The sequence below is a fragment of the Aquarana catesbeiana genome, linkage group LG06, assembly GCF_042186555.1.
Source record: "Aquarana catesbeiana isolate 2022-GZ linkage group LG06, ASM4218655v1, whole genome shotgun sequence".
NCBI lineage: Eukaryota > Metazoa > Chordata > Amphibia > Anura > Ranidae > Aquarana > Aquarana catesbeiana.
In genome coordinates, this window is record NC_133329.1 from 319,406,090 (window position 1) to 319,429,714 (window position 23,625).

Here is a 23,625-nt window from a genome sequence, read left to right on the forward strand (position 1 = left end):
GTGGTTAGCAAAACCCGGGTCAGAGCAAACTGAATGTTGAACTATTGTTGTGATGCGGCAGCACTGCAACTGTCTCCAGTGCAAGTAACTTTGTATAACACAGTATCCAAATTGTAGTGCAGTGCATGCTTGAGGCCTATATTAAACTCAGTCTTTATTTTTTTGAATCTCCTCTGTGGGACTACAGGTCCCAGCAGCACTGTGCTATAACTGCAAGCGTGTAAAAGTGCATCAATAAAACTTTGGGCAGCAGCCCTCTCACCCAACCAGGTCTGCAGAGTAGAATGGTGCACGTGGTCTTGTTTCTTCCCAGCTAACACTGCTACGCTGCTCCGCTCAGCAAGATGTTCTGGGGCCTTCAGGTGGCTCCAATGGGCTTCTCTGGATCCTTTCCAGTTCTGCCTCACCGTCTATCCAGCTCACTGAGGTGCAATAGGATCGCTGATGTAGGTTGCGCTCCTCTGGATACCTCCACACAGATCCTCACTGGCAGGTCACGCGTCCAGAGAGACCTAAAATGGCCGCGCTGAGTCCTTTTATAGCCTACCCAGCATGCCGTTCAGTACATGAGTGTTGCTGGGTAAGAACACTTGGCATTTTGGGTAGGTCAATTCTTGTGAAAAGTAAATAAACAATCTCTTCCTGTACCATTTTTGAATAAAGAAAATAAAATGCAGTCCATTCCACAATTTGTCCACTAGATGGCGCCACATACTAAATTATGATACTGTTCATTGAATAACATAGCATTACATTAGTAGGCAACAATTTGCGGGCGCTACAATTAGTTAGCTTAGCTACCTCCCAAAAGGGACTTGTCTCCTCTGTGAAATTACTGTTCCTGGTGCAGGAAGCAAGTCTTCTATTACTACAAAACCAGTTAATACAGTTGTCAACCTTCCATTGGGCCCCTTAGGGAATTAATAACATGCACCAGTACACGTCACGTGTTACGTACGTTATTGAATGCCCCTGCCAAAAGCAATACGTAGAATGAACCACAAGGCCCCTATTCGTCAGAATTCAGGAGCATATAAACAACATTAAGATGGGCTTCCTAAAACATGCAGTATCCAGACATTTTAAAGAGTATCACATTAAAGATCCATCTGGACTTGTTTTTTATGCCATAGGCAAAATCAAGGGACACTGGAGAGGAGACAACAAAAGGATTAAAATATCACAAAACGAAACAAAATGGATTTTTCTACTCAATACCCTTCAACCTAATGGTTTGAACATTAACATGAACATGGTTTGGTCCTCAATTGCTTCCTCACCAATTTCTAATTCTACTTCCATTTTTATTTAATTTTTATTTTATCTTTAATTTCTATTATAAGTACACTTAACATAATTTCCAATATCAGATGCCTCTATGAATTTTAAATACTAGATAGTAATATGAGCATTAAACTGCTCAGCCTGTTATATAGCATTGATTTTATGCAGGTGGAAGGGTAACACCACTATTTTTGGAGGGATCCCCTCCCTCCCCCTTCCCCTTCCACATATTTGTGTTTTTTTATATTTTTATATATATATATATATATATATATATATATATATATATATATATATATATATATATATATATATATATATATATATATATATATATATATATATTCAGGATACATACATATAGATTTGATTTAATTTATTTTTATTCATATTTCTTGTTACTTATTTTTATTGAGTTAGGGGTTAATATTCCAAACTGATAGTTACTAATGTTTGTATACTAGCATTTACTATTGTCCTAGCATGCGGTATCCCCATGAGCGACTTGCACTGACGGTGGCAAGACCAGTCTGTTCCAGGTTTTAAACATCGAATTAATAATGTCCAATTATATATAGTTAGCTATATATGTCCGCCCATCTGGGCATTTCAAAATTGTCTAATATTGATCAGGAACATAGCAACATTATTACAAGCGCCATTTATATCTGTCTATTGGCAGACTAACCAAAAATGGCCGGGGTCACCTGACCACCAATTAGGGAGCACCTCATGCTATTTAAACCAGATGGTGTAGCAAGATGGCGCCATTCCAGATGACGTCTTAGTGATGAAATGCGTAGGAAAGAGCTACCAGCGTCTTTGCATCACTTCCGGTTTCGAGCCGTGGAACACAAATCATCCCGGCTTTCTGTATTTCAAAGCTCAAATATTACTGTATTATATGCAAGTACGTTTCCACTTTTGTACAATAAATTTAACTTTTTAAACGGTAATACACTATGGAGATGTCTCTTTTCTGAGTGTGGGAGTTACGAAGGGAAAGCTAAAGGAGAACCATACATCTTATACCGCAAGCACGGAAACAAACAGCTGACACAGGGAAACGTTTTTTGTTTGCTACACAGAGGCACTGTGAAAGGGTAATACCCCTGTGTGTCGTGAATGGTTCCGGTGAGTGCATTACCTATAGGGCACCCATAAGAAGCACTGAGCACAGATTTGAAGAGCACCTGTCACTTTTTATTTTATTTATTTTTATGATTTTTGTATTTTGCCTTAAAATGAACTATGGACTATTTTTGAACACAGTATATATTACATAAGTTTGTTGAAATTGATACATGGGAGTATCACTCAGGCACACATCTAAAGGGATTCCACGCATTCCAATCTATTAACTTTCTATGAGGAGGTGAATTGCCATCTAGATATAGGAAGGCCCGTAGACGTGGTGTATCTGGATTTTGCAAAAGCATTTCACACAGTTCCCCATAAACGTTTACTGTACAAAACAAGGTCTGTTGGTATGGACCATAGGGTGAGTACATGGATTGAAAACTGGCTACAAGGGTGAGTTCAGAGGGTGGTGATAAATGGGGAGTACTCTGAATGGTCAGGGGTAGGTAGTGGGGTTCCCCAGGGTTCTGTGCTGGGACCAATCCTATTTAATTTGTTCATAAACGACCTGGAGGATGGGGTAAACAGTTCAGTCTCTGTATTTGCAGACAATACTAAGCTAAGCAGAGTAATAACTTCTCCACAGGATGTGGAAACCTTGCAAAAATATCTGAACAAATTAATGGGGTGGACAACTACATGGCAAATGAGGTTCAATGTAGAAAAATGTAAAATAATGCATTTGGGCAAAAATATGAATGCAATCTATACACTGGGGGGAGAACCTCTGGGGGAATCTAGGATGGAAAAGGACCTGGGGGTCCTAGTAGATGATAGGTTCAGCAATGGCATGCAATGCCAAGCTGCTGCCATTAAAGCAAACAGAATATTGGCATGCATTAAAAAGGGGATCAACTCCAGAGATAAAACGATAATTCTCCCGCTCTACAAGACTCTGGTCCGGCCACACCTAGAGTATGCTGTCCAATTCTGGGCACCAGTCCTCAGGAAGGATGTACTGGAATTGGAGCGAGTACAAAGAAGGGCAACAAAGCTAATAAAGGGTCTGGAGGATATTAATTATGAGGAAAGTGAACTTATTCTCTCTGGAGAAGAGATGCTTGAGAGGGGATATGATTTCAATATACAAATACCATACTGGTGACCCCACAATAGGGATAAAACTTTTTCGCAGAAGGGAGTTTAACAAGACTCGTGGCCACTCATTAAAATTAGAAGAAAAGAGGTTTAACCTTAAACTACGTAGAAGGTTCTTTACTGTAAGAGCGGCAAGGATGTGGAATTCCCTTCCACAGGCGGTGGTCTCAGTGGGGGGCATTGATAGTTTCAAGAAACTATTGGATAAGCACCTGAACAACCGCAACATACAGGGATATACAATGTAATACTGACATATAATCACACACATAGGTTGGACTTGATGGACTGTAACTATGTAAGGGCACTAGTCACTTTATGAATAAGGTTTTTCATATACATTTCTAGTAAATGCACTGTGGTTCACATACCTATGTTTTTATTTCTTTGCATTTGATATTGACCTTATGAGCCACACTGAGGCTACATTTAATAAAGCGATAGTCAATTTAAATAGAAGCATACCTTATTGCTGCACAAGTGCATTGGCTACATCTGCACATATTTGGTTCACACTAAGCACAAGATACTTTGTTTTTGTTTCTGTTTTTGGTTTCAATTTTGAAATCTATTACATTGGGATCTTTTGAAAGTCATACAAGGGCATGTGATATTGCACCCTAAAACAGCGCCATTTCTACCTTTCCCATTCACACATTTACCTTTTACATTCCACTCAGCTGGTTGTACTGGTAGAGGCAGCAGTTCTCCTTCTTGTCCATTTCTCCATAAGCGTGGGACCACTAACACTTTTCACATGAACTGCATCACTGGCTACTTCATTTTCACTCTAGGATCAGCCATCATAGAGAGTTTATCATTGGCTAGAGCTCTGCTTTCATCTTTTCTGAGATCCTGACAGTCTGGATACCGAAGTGAGCTCAACCGCAGGTCACAAAACACTACTTAATAGTAGTATGAAGCTTCTTCTCCAGATCCATTCCCTGTCCCAGGGCCTCTGCAAAGGATATTGCTTTTCTGCTGGCAGAATGGCACCCCTGGCTAATCTGATGAAGCCTGTTTGGCCGACTGCTTTTGAGGCAGAGGTACCCTTTAAATGATTTGGTTGTTTGATTAGCTTAGTACCTGAGCATTATAGAATAGAGATACACGCAGTCAGCTTGGACACAGTTAAAACATCAATTTTTTGCTTCTGATATGCCAACTTGCCATAGCAACTACCTAGAAGCAAGCTAAGGCTGACCCATCTGGCCAGTCTGATAAAGACTCCCTGGCCAACTGCTTCTGAGGTAGAGGTTGCCTTTAAATACAAGCAGCTGTTTGATTAGGTTTGGTATGGAACCATTGGTGACTATAGGCCTTCTCAGTCTCTGCCCATATGCCACTGCCTCTGGCCTGCAACTTGGCATGCACTTTATCACTCCAGATGATTATAGTAGAGGTTTCCTCGGTCTGCCTCTTCCTCATATACATAGTTGTGCCTTTAGGGCTAAAGAGAACCTGTCCCTGTTTGCAGAAGCAGGTTGGACTCTCCTCTTCCTGAGAAGTGGTGTTGGTGTTAAGGGCTGGAGAGATTTACAATCCATATGCCCATAATGTGCACTCTTTAGGGTATACCTACCTGCCCTCAACTTAATGAACTTTGCTTGTTTCTATGAAAACTGATTGCTACTGGCCCACGGCTGAGCAGAAAGACTGGAGCTATGCCTGGGAGGATTTGTTAAACAACAACAGTAGTAACCACTACAAGCAGTGAACCACATATCCCTCTGTGGTGTACCACAAATAACAGAAGCAATTACACATTGCTAACAGGTAAAGGACTAAGGAAATGTAACTAAGCAGATTCTGACTTTCATTTTAGCATCAAGGTCAGCATGTAAATGCATAGTATTAAACGCATAGCAGTCATTAGTACTGTAGAGTCAATGTAATCACAGGCAAGCAGTACAGGTTAATAGTCATCAGACAATTAGCACTAGCAGGTTAAACCTACCTTAGACACATGTACCACAAAAGGTCCATACCACAACCAAGCATTAATACAGAGTAAGCCCAGCCTGCAGGGCCAGGACCTGTGTTAATAGGAAAGGCTCAGCACCACCTGTTATCAGCCTAAGCAAGAGCAATACTGCAGACACAGACCACAACCTGTGAAGCATTAGTAAACAGAGTGGCACTATGGACAGACAGTAAGATTCACATGTGTGATTTATGCTTTCAGTGGTGCAAGCTAACAGCATACCTGCAGACAATAAATCAAGCCTGTAGGACCAGGCCTTACTGAGTTAAAAGGAAGGCTTCAGCCCAGCACAGCACACCTTCTATCGCCATTAGCAGTATTGCAGACACAAACTACAACCTGTGAGGAAATAGTAAACAGACTGAAACTATGGACAAGCCAGAAAAATTCATATGTGTGACATATGTTTTCAGTGGTGCAAGGTAACAACATACTTGCAGCAGTAACTGAATACTATGGATTTGTGCGCCGTGTGGTGCCTTACCACCTGCACGCTTCATGTCCAAACAGGAAGTCCAATGAATGTCCATCCATGGAGTTATGATGAAGGAGCAATCCCTAGAGACCAAATGCCATCACCCCCCTCATCCTTGATCCTGGTGGGGTCTCCACTATATAGGAGATTTACAGCCTGTACAGCGGGGAGCTTCGTCACAGTAGAGGCTTGAACTTGTGCGGCTTGGCCAGATGAATTCGACAAGGTGAGAGAAAAAAAATCCTGCTTTCAGCAGCAGCATAACTGGCTGTAGCAGTGAGGAAAAAAAAAGAATGCTGCCTGCAGGCAGGAGACTTACTTATATAGTCCTGGAATAGGACAGGGGGCAGTGGCGGCTGGTGCTCCATTTTTTTAGGGGGGCAAAAAAAAAAAAATCTCATAGATAGATAGATAGATAGATAGATAGATAGATAGATAGATAGATAGATAGATAGATAGACAGATAGACAGATAGACAGATTGATAGATATGCAGATAGATATGTTATACAGATATATAAATATATATATATATATATATATAGTTATACAGATAGAAAGATAGATAGATCGATAGAGAGATATACAGTTATACAGATAGATATACAGATAGATAGATAGACAGACAGACAGACAGATAGATAGATAGATAGATAGATAGATAGATAGATAGACAGACAGACAGACAGACAGACAGACAGACAGATAGATAGATATACAGATAGATAGATAGATATACAGATAGATAGATATACCATAGTTGCCAACATTGCAAAAAAAATATGTCGGACACTTTTTTGGCTGTAGGCGGGGCCGTACAATAATTAGGGGGCGGGGCATTCGTTTGTAGGCGTGGCTTAGCAAAAACTACAAGTGCGCGGCGAAAATGTGCATGGCATACGTGAAAGTGGGCGTGGCTTAAATGGGCGTGGCTCAAGTGGGTGTGGTTAGAGTCTGAGATGAATGAGGGATGGAGGGGGAGAGGGAAAGAGGGAGAAGGAAAGGGGGAGAGGGGAATGACGGGACAGCAGCCCCAGATCCTACACAATAGAAATATGTGTATTCTAGAAAGATACTCCAAACACCTGGTGTTAACGCTTCAATCATCCCGGCACCATGGTTGTTATGGTGTCAGGATGATTGAAGAGCATTATTTCTATTATTACATTGTAATATAAAATTAAATCATTCAACTCACCATAATGCCGAATCAGTGGGATCCCTGAGCGTGTCACCTGCCACGTCGCCTGCCACCAGCAGAGTCTGTCTTTGCATCAGGTGCCCCCGGCAGAGTCTGTCCTTGCATCAGGTGCCCCCGGCAGAGTCTGTCCTTGCATCAGGTGCCCCCGGAAGAGTCCGTCCTTGCATCAGGTGCCCCCGGCAGAGTCTGTCCTTGCCTCAGGTGCCCCCGGCAGAGTCTGTCCTTGCATCAGGTGCCCCCGGCAGAGTCTGTATAGACCCCCTCAGTGCAGACCCCCTCCATCAGTGCAGACCCCCTCAGTGCAGATCCCCTCCATCAGTGCAGCCCCCCCTCTATTAGTGCAGACCCCCCTCAGTGCAGCCCCCCTCTATTAGTGCAGACCCCCCTCAGTGCAGCCCCCCTCTATTAGTGCAGACCCCCCTCAATAAGTGCAGCCCCCCCTCTATTAGTGCAGACCCCCCTCAGTGCAGCCCCCCCTCTATTAGTGCAGACCCCCCTCAATTAATGCAGCCACCCCCCCTCAGTGCAGCCCCCCTCTATTAGTGCAGCCACCCCCCCTCAGTGCAGCCCCCCCTCTATTAGTGCAGACCCCCCTCAGTGCAGCCCCCCCTCTATTAGTGCAGACCCCCCCTCAGTGCAGCCCCCCCTCTATTAGTGCAGACCCCCTCAATTAGTGCAGCCACCCCCCCTCAGTGCAGCCCCCCCTCTATTAGTGCAGACCCCCCTCTCTATTAGTGCAGACCCCCCTCAGTGCAGCCCCCCTCTATTAGTGCAGACCCCCCTCAGTGCAGCCCCCCCTCTATTAGTGCAGCCCCCCCCCTCAGTGAAGCCCCCCTCAATTAGTGCAGACCCCCCTCAATGCAGCCCCCCCGCTCAGTGCAGGAGCGGCCGGTGTGTTCTGCCGAGAAAGTTCCCCTCGGCATGTAAGGACCCCCTGTACTGCGCAGGCGCAGCGCTTGCGCAGTACGGGGCTGGGGAACTTTTCGGCAAGACACGGCGCCATCGCCGTGTCTTCTGCTTCAGTGGAGAGGGGAGGGGCCATGCAGCTAGCCCATTGGCTGCACGGATCGAGCCCCCTTCCTCTCTCCACTTACTCAACACTAGGGGGAAGATAGAGCGGCGGCGCCGGCCCCCATTTTGCTGGAGCCAGCTGCTCCAAAAAAAAAAACATTCCCGATTTTCCTTATGGAAAATCCCGATTTGGGACAGCCTCCAATCGGGACGAGGGTCCCAAAATCGGGATTGTCCCGGGAAAATCGGGATTGTTGGCAACTATGGATATACAGTTATATGGATAGATAGATATACAGTTATATAGATAGATATACAGATAGATAGATAGATACTTAGATAGAGAGAGATATGCAGTTATACAGATAGAATAGAGAGAGAGAGAGATGAGGTGAGAGAATGTACAGCATGACTCCAGGACGCAGTGCTGGGAGCCCCCGTGATATACACATACAGGAGATGTGTAATTAAGGCTCCAGCAGATTGTCGGGTGAAGGGCTGGAGCAGAGGTTGATTCCAGGCAGGGCAGAGGTGAAGCACAGCTCCTTCCATCCTCCGATCACAGACTAAGAAGAGCATAACATGGTGGACAAAGGCTGTTAGTAACACATTAACTTACCTTGCTTCTCCATTCACACCAGCCGAAACAGGAAGTGACACGCCGCCCGGTTACAGCACCGCCCAGAAATGAAGACATGAAGGAGAATGCCCCAATCAGCATCTAGAGGCGCACTGCACAGCGCCACAGGGCATCAAAAAACACCGCAAATGAAGCATTTTGCTTGCAATCACGGGATTGCATTGGCATGACGCTTCCATAGTGCACTTCTTAAAGAACACAGTGCACTTCTTAAAGAAACTTTTTTTTTTTTTTAAAGTTACTTTTTTTTTTTTTGACTGGCTTTGGGGGGGCGGCGCCCATGCACCCCTATGGACGGGCCGCCACTGACAGGGGGCAGAGCCTACCCATACGTATATGCTGTCATGCTGTGTCAGGAAAGAACATATTCCACACTTCTTTTTTTCCAGTTTTTCTGGAAAAAAAAACCCAAGAAATGGTTTTGGCAAAATAAAAAAACTGTTTTATTCCCAATTTTTCCAGTTTTTTTCTGGGCCTTCCCATCTGTATGTCAGAAACCATGAATCAGACTGAGACAGAAGTACACTTAAATCACACTTGTTTAATAATAATAAAAAAAGGTGAACAGAGTAAACGTAGCCAAAACATAGCCAGAGTTCAGGAACCGGAACGGATAGTCAGACAAGCCAAAAGGTCAGGGAGCCAGAGATGAGTGTAGTAGAACAGCAAGCAGGATCTGGAGCCAGAAGGAATGTCAGCCAAGCAAGTCTTTAACAGGAACACAGGAGAGCATCTCTAGAGATGTGACCAAGACAGAGATCATCTGGACTGGACGACTTAAGTAGGCAGGACTGACGAGCAGGGTATCATCAACAGGTGAGTATCTGTGGAAAGATGGGAGCTGGCAATTAGCCGACAGCTGAGCGGTCAGCTTTGAGAAGGAAGGGCTGAGCCCAGCCCTGACACTGTACTAGTGACCTGACTTTTCAATACTGCAGCTAAGCAATACAGCTTGGTCAACTTACTGCCCTCAGGCTTTAACTGTACGGTAAGAAAGCAGCAGCAATCTGAAGAGCTCGGCAGACTGCTCCTGTCAGTATATTTACTGTACATGCAGCACATCGGGTTGGCAAAGTGTTCTACTGTGGATAGAAAGTCAAATATGTACTTACAGTAGTTGGTCTGCTGACCTCCACATCACTACTGCATCCTGTAACAAGAGCAGGTCATAGAGAGGAACCAGTGAGAGCTGTTAGCTTTCTGGTGGACTTTAAGGGGAAAGGTGGGTATTTACTGCCTTCTCTAAAGTAAAAGCTTTGTTGGGTGTCCTTTGTATAGTGTTTTGTTTTGAATAGATGGCCGAATGGATTTGAATGGCTGACTGTGTCTTCAATATGGAGATTTACCCTCTCCATTTGTCACCAGGACTGAAGATGAGGGGAAATCCATAATTCTGAGCGATCATCAGAACTTGTATAGAGGGGAAATCATTCAATGGGAACTCTTGTTGCAGTGACAACTGTCTCGAAGGGAATTTCCCTTGCTTCACGTTGATGTGTCTGCAGGATATGAATTAAAAGGAAATCTCCCCAATAACCTGACAGGGTTTTAACCCCTACCTAAATCTATTTTGACTCATGTAATACTTATGGCTTACTGTATATTGCTTCTTGAAAAAAATTGTTTTTTTTTTTTTTTAACATTATTTTTTTATTTTATGAATGTCGGGCTGTCACATTATATAAAAAATATTTTTGCTTGCATTAAATTCACAGATGATTTTTTTCTAGGCTTTGCCCGTTTACTTTGTATACAAAGAGGGATTAGAGCATAGTCTAAATAATTTATTGCAATAACATCCTGGATTTTATATCCATTTTAAAAGCACACAGCTTTAGCAATAATGGCTGCTTTTAGAAAAGTACAAATAATTGTGTTCAAACTACTCGCAGGCACACAGTGGAACTTTTAATATGTTAGGGTCAGTAAGTCATTTATCAATGGGGAGGCTTGAAAAAAAAAAGCAAATCCTTGCACTTAGATGGTAAATCAAATATAACCTGACTGCTCTCATGTCATGTCTCTGTCTCTGTTTTCTCTCAAAGAAAAGCCAGGCTCCTACTTATGACCATCTAAGCAGCTTTAAAACAATTTCTTCCCATGAAAATATGCTATACATTTACATTTGTTTCTAGCTCTATAGCTAGAAGCATTTGCATTATGCAAGCACCAAGTGGCTTCTGTCTGTGTTGGAATCATCTGTTATTGACATTCTAATTTAACCTCTTCAGATCCGCGCTATTGCCAAATGACGGCAACAGTGCGGATCTACATTGCCGGGACGACGTCTATTGACGTTGTCCCGTTTCCTCGTTCCCAGTGCGCTCTCGTGAGCGTGCCTCGGGTAAAATCTGTGTTGGCCATGTCCCTTGGACACAGCCAATCACAGATCGCTGTAAATGGCCAATCACAGCGGCCGTTTACAGCGCGATCGCCGTGGCCAATGAGAGATGATCTCAAATGTAAACAATTGAGATCATCTCTCATTGCCGGCTCTCTCTCCTCACACAGAGACAGCGTGTGAGCAGAGAGAGCTTCTGTGAAAAGTGTGTGAGTAAATTTTTCAGTATAAAACACAAAGTGTGCCCAAAAAGTGCCCAACAGTGCCCACAGTGACATCTATCTAGTCCCATCTGTGCCCACCTGTGCGCATCAGTGCCCACTTGTGCCATCAGTGCATCATCTGTGCCATCAGAGCCCATCTGTGCCATCAGCGTCTGTGCCTGTCTGTGCCCATCTGCAATCCGTGCGCATCTGTGCAATCAGTGCACATCTGTGCCACCTCATCAGTGCCCATCTGTGCCATCTCATCAGTGCTCATCTGTGCCACCTCATCAGTGCCCGTCTGTACCAATCAATGCTCATCTGTGCCGCCTCATCAGTGCACACCTGTGCCGCCTCATCAGTGCCCATCTGTGCCACCTTAACAGTGCCAATTTGTGCCACTTCAACAGTGCCCATCTGTGCCACCTCAACAGTGCACATCTGTACCAATCAGTGCCCATCTGTGCTGCCTCATCAGTGCACATCTGTGCAATCAATCAGTGCACATCTGTGCCACCTCATCAGTGCCATCTGTGCCGCCTCATCAGTGCCCAGCTGTGCTGCCTCATAAGTGCCCATCTGTGCCGCCTCATCAGTGCCCATCTGTGCCACCTCACCAGTGCCACATCAGTGCATATCTGTGCCGCCTCATTAGTGCACATCTGTGCAATCAATCAGTGCACATCTGTGCTGCTTCCTCAGTGCCCATCTGTGCTGCCTCAGTGCCCATCTGTGCCACCTCATCAGTGCCCATCTGTGCCACCTCATCAGTGCCCATCTGTGCCACCTCACCAGTGCCACATCAGTGCATATCTGTGCCGCCTCATTAATGCACATCTGTGCAATCAATCAGTGCACATCTGTGCTGCTTCCTCAGTGCCCATCTGTGCCACCTCATCAGTGCCCATCTGTGCCGCCTCATCAGTGCACATCTGTGCCATCAATCAGTGCACATCAGTGCACATCTGTGCTCATCAGTGCCACCTCATCAGTGCAGGCTTAGCACACACCTGTGCAATCTCATAACCACCAGCAGCCATGTCCAAAAAAAGCTTTTCCGCTGAGGAGGCATACCAAATTCTTTCCACAGCTGACGAGAGCAATGGGGAGCTCTCTTTTTCGGATTCCCCTTCCAATTCGGATTCTGAGTCTGACGTAAATTACGAGCCAGTCCTAAGTAGTGGAACACTAACAGACTCAGAGGAGGAAGAAATTAGACCCGCCAAACAAAGGCGTTCTGGTGAGGGGGCAGCGGCATTCACCAGCACCGCAGTGGCATACAGTAGCACCGCAATGCCATCCACCAGCACCACAGTGCCATCCACCAGCACTGCAGTACCTCGGCAAGAAAGGCCAAGTACCAGTGGGGTGTCACCTCAGCCCCAAAGGGTTAGGTCCCATGCCAGCCTTCCCTATGCCCTTTTCCCTATGCCCTTCAGAACCCTATGTGGCTTCCTCCTAATTCAGGAGAAGCTAGCGTTCCCCCTTCCACTGCCCTGCCAGGAGTCCAGGTGGACACAGAGAATTTTACCCCAATTCATTTTTTTAATTTAATTTTTATGGAGGAAATGTTGGCGTCGATTGTGGCCCAGTGCAACCTGTATGCACAGCAATTTATTTTGCAAAATCCCACATCATATTATGCCCGTCCCTATGAGTGGAGAGAACAGTGGAGGAAATCAAGGTTTTTTGGACCTCACATTTAATATGGGACTCACCAAAAAAATGAATTACGTTCCTATTGGTCAAGCCACCCCATGCTGCTCTTCTCATGCCCAGAACCAGGTATCTGATGATAATGAGGTTCCTACATTTCAGTGACAATACCCAGTGCCCTCCCCGAAATGACCCAAATTATGACAGGCTTTACAAAATTCGGCCAATATTAAATTATTTTTCTGAAGTATTCCCCCAGCTGTTCACCCCGGACCAACACATATGTATGGATGAGTCCCTTGTTAAATTCAGCGGCAGGCTTAAAATTAAGCAATTTATCCCCAGCAAAAGGGCCCGCTATGGGGTGAAGGTGTACAAATGATGTGACCGAGCCACAGGGTACACATATGCCTTCATAGTGTACGAAGGGAAGGACACCCAGCTGCAGCCCCCTAATTGCCCGGACTACTTGGGAACCAGCAGGAAAGTTGTTTGGGACCTCATATACCCCCTACTGGAGAAAGGCTACCACCTGTATGTAGACAACTTCTACACTTCCTGCCCCTGTTCCACAACCTTCACTGGAAGAAGACGCCAGCATGTGGCACGGTAAAAAAGAATCGGAAGGGCTTTCCTCAAAGTCTTGTTAATAAGAAGTTGAGAAAAGGAGAAATGGCAAGTCTGCATAACAAAGAGATTCTGACAGTGAAGTGGAGAGAAAGAAGGGATGTGTACATGTTGTCTTCCATCCACAATAACACCTATGTGGAAATCCCCAGAAGGAATGGCCCCATCCAAAAACCAACATGCATCCATGAATACAATTTGTTTATGGGGGGAGTCGACTTCAACGATCAAATGTTGGAACCATACCTTGCCACAAGACGGACATACCATTGGTACAAAAAAGTAGCAATTTATTTTTTTCAATTGGCCATATTCATTTCCTATATCATTTACCGCAACTCCACCCAAAACCCCCACCCCTTCCTTGGCTACCAGGAGGAAATTTACACTGCCCTTATATTCCCGAACGGCCCACCAGAAAACATCTGATCAGACGTTGTTAGTCGACTCTCCGAACGCCACTTTCCAGATAAACTCACTCCCAAACCAACAGGCCAAAGACGTCAAAAAAGATGTAAGGTGTGTACAAGAGCAGGAGTCAGAAGCGACACATCTTATTACCGTGTACAATGTCCTTCCCAACCAGGCCTCTGCATAGGTGAATGTTTCCGCCGTTACCATACTTCACTAAATTATTAGTGAAGTATGGTAAACGTAATCCTCAGTTCCTGCCTTCACACCCCTTATGCCACTGCCTGCTCTGTAACTGACCCTGGCTTGTTATTCGACCACGCTTCTGCCTGCCGATTTTGTACATACCACTGCCTGATCTGGAACTGACCCTTGACTGTTATTCGACCATGCTTCTGCCTAACGATTCTGCACATACCTCTGCCTGATCTGGAACTGACCCTGGACTGTTATTCGACCATGCTTCTGCCTAACGATTCTGTACATACCTCTGCCTGATCTGGAACTGACCTTGGACTATTTGACCATGCCTCTTGCCTACCTCTTGAACTGATCTTGTACCCTGCAACTGGACTAGTGGGATTTAACACAGGGGTCTCACATATGCGAGGGGCTCCAGAATAGTTTTTCTGGATGAAGAAAACAATTTTCTTTGTTTTCTCATTCCTAGATTAGGGTCTGGAGACTCAGAGGCTTCAAAGAGATTTGGGTGGGAGAAGCCTCTACCCCTGTCCCCATTCTGTCCTGAACAAGGCCCTACTTCTGCCTGCTGCCTGTAGGACTTACTGCCGTCATGCCTTTGTTTGTCCACAGCACATGGACCATGTTCCTGCCTACTACCAAGACCAATATTTTGGCACTGCTGACAATCTCTGCCTGCACTGACCCTGGACTGTATATGGACAGTATCCCTGCCTGCTGCCTGTACTGACTATGGACAGTATTCCTGCCTGCTGCCTGAAAAATTGTTTTCGCTGTTGCTGACCAAGTCCCTGCCTGTTGCCTGGACCAGTGCTATCCGCCTGTGGACAACTGTGCTACTAAAACCACAGGTAATCTTCTGTTTACCCTTTGCTCAGCATAATGTATTTTGGGGTGTAATTCTTGGTATGTGCATGCTATGTGTCCCTGGAACACCTGACGGTGTTCCTTGCATGTTGGATCTCTGTATGTGGCCAGGCTGTGTAAAGGTCTCACACATGTGGTATTGCCATACTCAGAAGGAGTGGCAGAATGTATTTTGGGGTGTCATTTTTGCTATGTAAATGCTATGTGTTGGAAATATCTTATAAACGGACAACTTTGTGTAAAAAAAAATGTGTTTTCATTTTTTTCCACATTTTCCAAAAACTTCTGGAAAAAAATGAACCATTCAAAAGACCCATTATGCATCATAGATTATACGTTGGGGTGTTAGCTTTCCAAAATGGGGTCATTTTGTGGGCGTTTCCATTGTTCTGGTGCTCCAGGGCCTTCAAAAGTGTCATAGGTGGGCGAGAAATGAGATGTGTAATTTATGCGCGTAGAACGCCTGAAGGTGCTACTTCGATGTTAGGCCTCTGTATGTGGTCAGGCTGTGTAAAAGTCTCACACATGTGGTATCGTTATACTCAGGAGGAGTAGCAGAATGTATTTTTGGGTGTTATTTTTGCAATGTAAATGCTATGTGTTGGAAATATCTTATAAACGGACAACTTTGTGTAACAAAAAATGTGTTTTCATTTTTTTCCCACATATTCCAAAAACTTCTGGAAAAAAATGAACCATTCAAAAGACTCACTATGCCTCATAGATTATACGTTGGGGTGTGTGCTTTCCAAAATGGGGTCATTTTGTGGGCGTTTCCATTGTCCTGGTGCTCCAGGGCCTTCAAAAGTGTAATAGGTGGGTGAGAAATGAAATGTGTAATTTATGCTCGTAGAACACCTGAAGGTGCTACTTCAATGTTAGGCCTCTGTATGTGGTTAGGCTGTGCAAAAGTCTCACACATGTGGTATCGTTATCGCAGGAGGAGTAGCAGAATGTATTTTGGGGTGTTATTTTTGCTATGTAAATGCTATGTGTTGGAAATATCTTATAAACGGACAACTTTGTGTAAAAAAAAATGCGTTTTCATTTTTTTCCACATTTTCCAAAAACTTCTGGAAAAAAATGAACCATTCAAAAGACTCATTATGCCTCATAGATTATACGTTGGGGTGTTAGCTTTCCAAAATGGGGTCATTTTGTGGGCGGTTCCATTGTCCTGGTGCTCCAGGGCCTTCAAAAGTGTAATAGGTGGGTGAGAAATGAGATGTGTAATTTATGCTCGTAGAACGCCTGAAGGTGCTACTTCAATATTAGGCCTCTGTATGTGGTCAGGCTGTGTAAAAGTCTCACACATGTGGTATCGTTATACTCAGGAGGAGTAGCAGAATGTATTTTTGGGTGTTATTTTTGCAATGTAAATGCTATGTGTTGGAAATATCTTATAAACGGACAACTTTGTGTAACAAAAAATGTGTTTTCATTTTTTTTCCACATATTCCAAAAACTTCTGGGAAAAAATGAACCATTCAAAAGACTCATTATGCCTCATAGATTATAGGTTGGGGTGTGTGCTTTCCAAAATGGGGTAATTTTGTGGGTGTTTCCATTGTCCTGGTGCTCCAGGGCCTTCAAAAGTGTAATAGGTGGGTGAGAAATGAAATGCTCGTAGAACGCCTGAAGGTGCTACTTCAATATTAGGCCTCTGTATGTGGTCAGGCTGTGTAAAAGTCTCACACATGTGGTATCGTTATACTCAGGAGGAGTAGCAGAATTTATTTTTGGGTGTTATTTTTGCAATGTAAATGCTATGTGTTGGAAATATCTTATAAAAGGACAACTTTGTGTAAAAAAAAATGCGTTTTCATTTTTTTCCACATTTTCCAAAAGCTTCTGGAAAAAAATGAACCGTTCAAAAGACTCATTATGCCTCATATATTATATGTTGGGGTGTGTGCTTTCCAAAATGGGGTCATTTTGTGGGCGTTTCCATTGTCCTGGTGCTCTAGGGCCTTCAAAAGTGTAATAGGTAGTCACAAGTTAGATTGGTAATTTATGCTCCTTGAACACCTGATAATGCTCCCTGCATGTTGGGCCTCTGTATGTGGCCAGTTAGTGAAAAAGCCCCACACATGTGGTATTGTAATACTCAGAAGGAGTAGCCAAATGTATTTTGGGGTGTCACTTGTGGTATGCACACTCCATGTGAGAGAAATAAGCTATTACAATGACAATTTTCTGAAAAAAATATAAAAAATAAAATAAAATCTTAATTTGCAAACAATTGTGGGAAAAATTACAACTTCAAATAACTCACCATGCCTCTTACTAAATACCCTGGAATGTCTACTTTCCAAAAATGGGGGGCATTTTTACTTTCCTGGCTTGTTAGGGTCTCAAGAAATGAGATGGGCCTCAGTACATCAGATGTGATCATTTTTTTATGATTTGCACCATAGCTTGTAGACTCTATAAATTTCACACAGACCACATAATATCCACTAATTTGGGTTATTTTTACCAAAGATATGTAGCAGTATAAATTGTGGCCAACATTTATGAAGAAAAATTGCTAATTTGCTAAATTGTATCACAGAAATGAAGAAAAAAGCATTTTTTTTCAAAATTTTCATTTATAGCGCAAAAAATAAAAAACCCAGAGGTGATCAAATACCACCAAATGAAAGCTCTATTTGTATGAAAAAAAGGACAAAAATATCATTTGGGTACAGTGTTACATGACTAAGTAATTGTCATTCAAAATGTGAGAGCACTGAAAGCTGAAAATTGGTCTGGGCAGGAGGGGGGTTTAAGTGCCCAGTAAGCAAGTTGTTAAATAAACTTGACGGATTAGATCTGTAATTTTGCTTTGTGGTCTAACATAGACTTTTTAAAATTACACTAGCACAGTAGAGACTTCTTAGAGCAGAAGTCATTAACTTCACTGAAGCCATGGGTTCCATACACTGCATTGATGATGGTCAACAAGCCTGAAACAGCTGCTCATATAATAAAATGTCCCACTAGAGCAGTGGTTCTCAACTCCTGTCCTCAGGGCCCACTAACAGACCAGGTTTGCAAGATAAATGAAATACTTCACAGGTGATATAATTTGTTGCTCAGTGATTGCAGTATTCTAGTCTGCATCTCCCCAAGGTAATACTTTAAAATCTGGCCTGTTAGTGGGTCCTGAGCAGGGCCGGCACAAGGCAGGGGCGGAAGGGTCACGTGCCCTGGGTGGTACCATTTGCTATAGGGAGATAGCAATGCCCCAGAATACTGTGCAATACTCTGCAATGCCCCACAATACCCCGCAATACTCTGCAATACCCCGCAATACTCTGCAATACCACACAATACTGTGCAATACTCTGCAATACCCCTAAATACTCTGCAATATTCTGCAATACCCCACAACACTGTGCAATACTCTGCAATACCCCACAATACTCTGCAATACCCTGCAATACCCCGCAATACTCTGCAATACCCCGCAATACTTTGCAATACTCTGCAATACCCCGCAATACCGTGCAATACTCTGCAATACCCTGCAATACTCTGCAATACCCAGCCATACTCTGTGATACTCTGCGATACCCCGCCATACTCTGCAATACCCCGCAATACTCTACAATACCCTGTAATACTTTGCAATACCCCACAACACTGTGCAATACTCTGCAATACCCCACAATACTGTGCAATACTGTGCAATACTCTGCAATACCCTGCAATACTCTGCAATACCCCGCAATACTCTGCAATACCCCGCAACACTGTGCAATACTCTGCAATACCCTACAATACTGTGCAATACTCTGCAATACCCTGAAATACTCTGCAATACCCTGCAATACTCTGCAATACCCCGCAATACTCTGCAATACCCCGCAACACTGTGCAATACTCTGCAATACCCTACAATACTGTGCAATACTCTGCAATACACTGAAATACTCTGCAATACCCCGCAATACTCTTTATTGTTATTTATTTATTATTAATACAATTCTTTATTAAAAACGGGGGGGGGGGGGGAGTTGAGAACCACTGGGCTAGAGGTTCTGGATGCAGAGTTAAGCAAGAGATGCATTGCTCCACCAACTATCCTGATATGAGGAAAAATTCTCTTATTTTTTGGATATGTGATGGAATGTGAAAGTGAATACCTTCTGTTCTAAGAAGGCTCTAGTGTGCTAAGCACTGATGTGGCTTTTAAGTTCCTTTCATCTCTGCTCACTGTAAACTTCTGGGCTATAGTTTTTCTTTAAACTACAATAAAAATAAACATATTTGTATATAAAAGCTATATTTGATATTCTGTTTCTATATTATTTGTTCTGCTAAAAAAAAAAAACTACTTGCAATTAAAGCCCCATTAAAGTCTCACATCTTTTTATCCCTTTATAGTCCTGCACCCCAACATGTTATGAATTGTAACTGAACTTTAACTGAAAAGTATTTTTAAAATACCTGTTTCTTTCAGGAAATATGCTGTTTTCTGTTATCCTTCCAGTACTCTGTGCTGCCAAAGCTGAAAAACAGCCACACCCCTCATTATGTGTCCTCACATATACGTATTGCACATAAGGGTGTGTCTGACTGTGTCTGGTATATTACTGAGAGCTGGGGTCAAAGCCTGGTGCTCATTAGACTGCACAGTAATGCAGTAAGACTGAGTATTTTTGGCCACAGAGCAGTTCATCCTTCTGTCCCCACTGCTGATTGGACAGTGCCGCTGGGAAAGTGAGGAGAGAAGAGAGGAGGATTTTGATTGGCTGCAGCAGCAGGTGGATTTTAGCCACATCTGATGGGGCAAGGAGCTGGTGGTGTTTGTTCAGGGAGCCTGGGCTAGTTGAGGGGAGAGTTGGTAGGAGCTGGAAGGAGGAAAGTGAGCTGTGTGCTGGTGCCACATGGGGCTACTGATGACATAGTTGTGACGAAATGCATAGGGCGGAGCATACAGCCTTATTGCATCACTTCCAGTTTTGGGTCTGTGGAGCTCATCACGTCCTGGACTTCCTTGTACTCATGCTTGTAAACCGCTTTACCCATGTAAGTGCATTACTACTCATTTTATAATAGATTTGTAAAATGGAGTCACGCTATGGAGCTTGTTTTTACTATCTCTGCATATATATGAGACTGCTGGGGCAGTGGAAGTAAGGAGAAAGGAGTAACAACCGCCCGCTGGATTTGGAATTCACATACAGCCTAGTGGTGCTGTGAATGCTAGTTACCCCCTGGTGGGGAGAATTTTCTGGAGTGCAGCATAAGAGAAAGGGCATGTGTTTAGACACAGGCACACTGCATGCTTTTATGATCTTTTGCAGCACTTTATATAGGTGATCCCTTGCAGCACTATATCAAGGACTAATGATCTTATGCACATGTCACTTTTTGCTGAATCACTAATGGAATTACAGCACTTGTCACTTTCATCTTTATTTTATTATTTAACCACTTGCCGACCAGCCTCCATCATTATACTGCGACAGGTCGGCACGATCCCGCGAACCACCGGCGTAGCTGTACGTCGGCTCCTTTAAGCGGGATAGCAAGTGCTCCCACTGCATTGCAGGGGTGCCGATGCTCATGGCCGGTGGTCGCGATGACCACCGGCCCCGCACTATCGCGGGCACGAGAGGCAGAACAGGGACGTGTGTTTGTAAACACACACACATCCCTGTTCTGTGAGGAGAGGAGAGGCAGATCGTGAGTTCCTAATAACTAGGAACCACGATCTGTCATCTCCTATAGTCAGTCCCCTCCCCCCACAGTTAGAACCCACAGCCAGGGAACACCGTTAACCCCTGAACCCCTTCCCTGCCAGTGACATTTACACAGTAATCAGTGCATTTTTATAGCACAGATCGCTGTATAATTGTCAATGGTTTCAAAAATGTGTCAAAAGTGTCTGACATGTCCGCCATAATGTCGTAGTCCCGATAAAAATCGCAGATCACCGCAATTACTAGTAAAAAAAAATAATAAAAATGCCATAAATCTATCCCCTATTTTGTTTATTTATTTATTATAACTTTTGCGCAAACCAATCAATATACGCTTATTGCGATTTTTTTTACCAAAAATATATAGAAGAATACATATCGGCCTAAACTGAGGAAAAAATTAGCTTTTTAAAAAAAAATTGGGGATATTTATTATAGCAAAAAGTGCAAAATATTATGTTTTTTTCAAAATTGTCGCTCTTTTTTTGTTTATAGCGCAAAAAATAAAAACTGCAGAGATGATCAAATACCACCAAAAGAAAGCTCTATTTGTGGGAAAAAAGGACGTCAATTTTGTTTGGGTACAGTGTTTCACGACCGCGCAATTGTCAGTTAAAGCGACGCAGTGCCGAATCGCAAAAAATGGCCTTGTCTTTGAGCAGCCAAATCTTCCGGGGCTGAAGTGGTTAATTAGTCTTTGGCACATTTGTTTTATTGCATCATGAATGCTTATTGAAGTTACAGCTGGTATTGAGTTCATATATACAATACTTTTTAATATCTTTTCAGCATCACATATTTGTGTGTACAATAATAACCAGACCAAGCAAGACTGGTCACATGTTTAAATTTTCTTTGTTTTTTGCACATTTTTGCTGAGGCACGTATTGTAGCGCACATAAGCAAATTTTTTTATCATAAGCAGCACCACACCCACTCTACAACCCCTGCTTCATTCTGACTATACCTCGGTAGTTGTTTAAGTGGAGGCAGCAGCTATATAAATATTGCTTTGTTCATAGTGCGAAACCACTCTTATATATTGTCATACACAGAGGGGAAAAGAGTGACAGAGTGACACAGGAAGCCAGGGAATGAGAGCCAAAGGGCGTTGTGTACAGAGGAGCAGCGAAAGCAGTAGACCTGACTGGAGAAGGGAGCTCAGAGAGAAAAGAGAGGAATTATCGCTGTGCCAGGGCTGAGAGAGAAGGACAGTCTGACAGCCTACACAGTAAATGCTGCTGTGTGCAGAGCAGAGAAGCCATGAGGTGGGCCAGGCTGTACTGTGCTGCTGAATACTGAGCCCCTTTCCTGCAGAGTGGGACTTCTTGCTGGGACAATACCATCTACAGACCCTTTTCATTGTGCCGGAGAGCGCGACCTGCTTCATATACTTCTATCAATCTTACTGGAGTGGCCATGAGGCGACAAATCGTTGACCAGTGGACATCTGCAACCCACCAGAGTGGTGAGAGCTATCTTTGTATGTAGAGAACTTGTTTGTTATTGCTGACTTTTGCTGTCACTAGGAGAATATGCCCAGACTACTTTGGAAGTCTCCTCACCCCCATAGCAAAAGGAACAGATTACAAGTATTCTTACTCTGAAGTTGAGAGCTGCAGCAAGTTAGGGACATAATAAAGGAAATTGGACTTAGGCCTCATCCAAACTGTTTAAACAAAACTAATAGAAATAACCGGGGGGGGGGGGGGGGGGGGCAGTATCCTACAATGATGGACTATATCAGCCACATAAAGAAGACATGTAGGATGAAAGTAATTTTTATTAGAAAATTATTTAAAAAGTTGGAATAAAATCCAACAGAGAAATATATATAAAAAACATACAAGTAAAATAACATATACAAATTAGAAAAATATAGTCCATACAGTGGTATGTTATGGTGTTGTCTGTGCGCAACGTTTTAACATTAACCTGGCTTCTTCAGGACCCAGACATACCAATAGTACTTGAATTACCAATGGAACTCAGCAATGGGTCGATCAACCCAATTAATTATATATATTTTCTATTTAGAGATACTGTATGTTGATTTTTAATGATATGTAGTTGCCATATTATTCCCTGCATGTTTCCAGTGGAAGCTTAATAATTTGTGAGTAAACAGTTAAAACCCTGGACAATTGATTCGTAGCTACAAAAGGGCTCCCTGGACAACACAGGGCGGACCTGAGGAAGGAGGCCACGCCTTCTGAAATGCGTTGTTCTGGCAACCCCCCATCGTCCCCCGTCAGCTTGTTCCATCCAAGCTCTCCCTGGGTTAAGTGTTGGAGGCGTCCACAGCTTTTTCCTGACCGGCCGTTCTTGAAGTCAGTGAGCGGCTCACTCGCAGCCTGTCATCAGCTGCTTGATGAGCCAATGTCTGTGGAGCCAGTTTATCCATCCATCCTGTGGATATCTCATTAACCCCGGTGCTCGGATGTGACCCTGTTCAGGGTTCTTCACTGGAGGAACTTTTTGACGCTTGTGATTCACCTACGTTTGTGTTATGTACCTTGTGGTGGAGTCTAACTTGTAGGAGGAGACCTCTCTTACAGCCTTGGCTCAGGAGCCACTGGAGTGGGAACAGTGGCCTCGAGAGCGCAGCGAGGTAGGAATGCCTGTGGAATCTGTGATAGTTGGCACAGATGGGTGGATGATGAGCCACCAGGTAGGTCCGGAATGCCGATGTCAGCAGAGGCAGATGCAGGTCCCCCGTGAGCTGGATGGTGCAGCATTAGCAGCAGGCTGGAGCAGGGTGAGACAAGTCAGGTTAAACACAGGTAATCAAACA